General features: G+C 39.5%; 1 pseudogene; it reads right to left on the bottom strand.

Annotated features, from left to right (window-relative positions):
• Positions 1-2,896: 2,896 nt before the first annotated feature.
• LOC110213244 (prefoldin subunit 1 pseudogene) lies at positions 2,897-3,267 on the bottom strand (annotated as a pseudogene).
• Positions 3,268-4,476: the final 1,209 nt, after the last annotated feature.

The raw sequence follows: 4,476 nt of genomic DNA, 5'->3' as shown, positions 1-4,476 counted from the left end.
TCAGCTTTACTCCTCCCCAAGTACACACACACCTTGTTCACTCACCTCCTAACCAGGGCTATAGTGAGACTTAAATGAAGTATGGATGTAAATCATTTTGCAAACATGAAGGTATTACATAGATGTCAGTTATCATTATTATTATTATTAGCCTACAGTCATAGGCCTCCAGGCTGGTGATGTCTTCATTCCCCAAGCCTTCTACTGCATTCCTACTGTGATCTCAAGCAGTTTTTATAGAGAAATACATGAGTATGCTGGTAAATATTTAATAACTGGGCTCTGGGTTGGTGGCAGAGGAAAGGAGGGAGGAACATATTTCTAAATTTAATCTTCATTATTAACACGGTCTTAAATCTAAATATCAACAAAACCACACAATAAGCTAAAATTTGTAGGGATTTCTGGGGCATAAATGATCATACTGAAAATCTAATAGTGGAGTCTGACCCCAGGACTCCTCTTCTCCCCCAGCTTCTAATCCATTACACTATGCTCCTTACAACCTATGATCTAGTATCAAACTATTCAACCATCACTATTTCTACTTCTTCACTTTAAATGAAACCTGGGTTTTCACCCAAAGACATTCATTCAAACTCTTTTCATTGGTGTCTACTCTTCCCACTCACATGATTCACAGAGCCTGAAATACTGGGCATACTCCTTGCTCTCTTCTGCTCCTTCTAACCCTCTATCTCCTTTCCTCTTCTGAAATTGATGTAATTCATTGATACCACCCTCTCTCTCAAACCCTGTTTATCATTTATTGGCACACACACACACACACACACACACACACACACACACACTCCAGATCATTCAGTGAACATTTATACCTAGTTCAAGGTCTTTCTCTCCATCCCATTCTTGGCATCCTCCTCAAGGTCTTTAATATTTTTTGCGCCAAAGACCATTCTAACAGCTTGACCCTGTAATTCATCAAACTCCAAGTTTGAAAGTATACTCTTTAACCATTGTCTCCTATCCTACCTCCTCTCCCAAGCTTTCACTAACAATAAACCTACTCATTCTTTACCATGACTTCCACTTCCTTTATTCATCCCTTTTCTCCCAGGCTATCTCCCCCATTCTGACTTCCCACACTCCTTGCCGTACCAGCTCTGACCGCATAGTGTACCATTTAATGTTTTACTAAAACTAGCTTAGAATCATTTGCCACATGAGCATACACTGTTCCCAGCCTATTAATCTTCATTCCTCAAAGGAGATGTTAAAAACCAGTCCTACTCTCCTCTCAAGCCCTCAAACAAACCTTTCTTTCAATAATTACAGCTAATGCAGTCAATTCCTCCCATGGGAGGAAGGGGAGACATGTAAGCAGAAACAACTAGAGTGACTGAGTTCATTAAGTGAAGCTCCAACATCAAAGGAAATCTACCAGCCCTTGATGGATCAGTTATTATTTGTTCTGTCTGAGCCATTGAGCCCTGAGGGGCTGCTTATGCTGCGTGATGTTAATATTTTGAAGTACATTCATAGCCTTCAGTCATGGCGTCCAGCCTCAAGTGTATGTTGAATGTGTTAAGAATTGCTTTTTGAAGACTCCTATGAGCTAGTATCAAGAATGGAAAATAGCTCTTTGAGTTTGAGAAATTGCTTATTCTGGTGAGGACTACTGTATTTACTGACATGGATGGAACCATAGGTACCTAGATATCTGGCTGAATATTTGTTTATATATCTTTACTTAATATGTTAAGATTTTCGTTCAGAAAAAGATTGCGTTAATAGGACTATATGATGAATAATAAAATGTGAAAGAGCCAATGTGACACAAAGGTGTTGAAGTACTAAGAAAAAACTTTTAGAAATGCACTTGTATTTAACTGAGTTTGGCTCTTTTGTGATAAGAGAAAAAAGGGAAAAAACATTAATTAATGAAACTGCACAAACTTTATTTAGTAAAAGAATTTTTAATTTTTTTTTTATTTGCCTCATGTATGCAATCTCTCCAAACTCAGAACTTGAATCTTGGAACTGTGTTCACTGGGCCTAAAACATCTGGGATAGTTGGTAGGATCAGCTGAACTTTATGATGCACACACGGCTGGCTAGAAGGAGGGACTGTGGTAGCAAAGGAAAGAATGATGGGGTACTCCCCTTAACAGGGTAGCCCAACATTGGTCTCCATTATCAAGTGGTGTAGAAATTGTGGATTGTGTGGGATAAGTCTCATCAGCTGGAGAGGCTGGGAGCATCTGAGGTCCTAGAGGGGTTGTCCCACAGGGTCCAGCAAAAGAGTAATTAAAAGAGTAAAAACACTACCCTCTTTATAATCTTCTAACTACTGCTAATTATTACTGAAAAGCTGACCATTGAGAAAATAAAAGTGAAATTAAATGAATCTTAGCCAGTTGTGTATGCACAGGAAAGGGAGGTGGCAAATGATGGATTTCATGATGGCCCAGTCTTAGGTGGAAGGGGCTCTGTCTTCCCCCGACCCCGTGGTTCTACCATATGTTTTGTTGTTTTTGTTTTTTTATTGGGACAATGGTCTCTGGCTTTACAATCACTATTTTTTTACCACATTGATAGTTTTGTTTTGTTTTGTTTTTTAAGTGGAGGAATAACTTTGATTTGTTTAACAAAAATGGTAACATTAGAGTCATTGGGCAGGGGGTACCTCCTTTGCCCAGGGCTCTCCTCCTCCTCTCCCCCTCAGCAGGTCACAATAAGCAACAGGTCAAGAATATGCAGTTGGCTCAGCCAGAGGTGCAGGAGGCCCCACAGAGCTGGAAGCAGCCTAACAGTGGTCCAAATAAAAGCAAGCTTCCAAAATGTTCTCCAGGTTAAAGCACACCAGAGTCTGCTGCTCTGCCCACCAACAAGAGCAGAGGAAGGGGGTCAAATAAAGATTTTCTTATGGTGCTTTTTACTGTGTCCTTCTGGCCATCAGCATTTCCTGAACGTTGTCCTCCACATTCTTCAAACTGTGCTTGAGGTATGATTTTTTCTGCTCCAGTTCCTTAATTTTTTTCTTCTACTATCTTCTGTTTCTCTAATAGCTGGTTGTGAATTACTTCCTTGGACTGAAGAACAACTATTCTCCCTGCACCTTCATACATATGAGTCTCATCTACCAAAGTCATAATTTCTGTATCTGTAAGATGTGCATGTGTTTTTTGTTCTATTTAGCTGTTTGATCTGCATTTCTGTAAGTTCCACCTCCTGCTGAGTATCAATAGCTTTGGCTTGTAGTTCTGTGAAAGCCTTCTTTAATTCCAGGTCTACAAGAGCAGTCATCTTGTTTCAAATTCTATTGATAGGTTTTTTCACCTCCAGCTTTCCTTTCACCAACACTTCTTGTTTTCATACCAGTACCAAACAATTATTCCTTATTCTGGTGGTAGCACCTCTGGTCAAAAATCTTCATTGTGTCCCTCCTCCACACCAAATAATTTTCAATTAATTTGAGGAGCCCTTCACAGTCTTGTAGCAGCCTACTTCCAGTCTTCTCTCACATTATTCCTCCTATACCCTCCACATTCTAGCCAAATGAGTCTACTCTTTCTCCCATGAATACTTAGCAATTTCCTGTGCTTTTGCCTGGATTCTCCCTATGCCTAGAATGACTTCTCTCTCCCTATTAGCCTATGCAATGACACCCCATCTTAAAAATCTCAACTCCTGAATCCCCCCCTATTTTCCCCCTACAAGTTGGTAATGATCCTTCCCACTATAAACTTCACAAGGGTAAACCATTCAGACCTTTGTTTGCATTACATATTATTATTTACCAAGATTATTTGTCTTCTACCCTATTAGAGTGAAGATCAATAAAGACAGAGAAGGAGTTTTATCTTAAGTTCGTGTGCCTCCTCCCCTCCCCTAACACTAGTATAATTATGTGCTCACAGCAAGCACTTAATAAATGCCTGATCAGCTGAAGGGAAATTGTTGTCAGTCACTGACTAATCTAAAAACTGTCTGAACTAAAACAGGTCTGAACTCAACACTTCTTTCTAATTCACTTTAAATCCTTGGTGATAGGTCCCCTTGTATGATGGCTCTGCTGACACAGCTTCCCTCCATCACAGTTACTGATGGTGCATTTTCCTCTCTTGCGTGCTGGGGTTAATTAAAAGAACAACCTTTTCCTTCCCTCTGACTCTTTTTCATTTTTTCCCAGAACCTAAAGAGATCATTTGCAATAATCTAAGTGGAATGCCAGACCAGCAGTAAGTCAGTCAATAAACATTTATTAAGCATTTACTCTATGCCAGCCACTCTATCCTCAATCCTCATAACTGTCATTTTCCAATAAGAAGGAAGTAATCTTTCCTTCAGGCAGACAGAGATAAAGATAAAGATAATTTTGTCAGGCCCTTCCTCATCAGCTACCTATTATGGTTAATAAATTAATTTGCAAACACTGATTCTCTTAGTAATCTACAACTTGCCTCTAGTGGGGAGCTTATAGTAACAAAAATATCAGGTTCTATCATAAATGTC

This window comes from Phascolarctos cinereus, unplaced genomic scaffold (genome assembly GCF_003287225.1).
Source record: "Phascolarctos cinereus isolate Bilbo 61053 unplaced genomic scaffold, phaCin_HiC Scaffold_726;HRSCAF=1367, whole genome shotgun sequence".
Taxonomy (NCBI): Eukaryota; Metazoa; Chordata; class Mammalia; order Diprotodontia; family Phascolarctidae; genus Phascolarctos; species Phascolarctos cinereus.
This window is presented reverse-complemented; position numbering and strand designations above follow the sequence as displayed.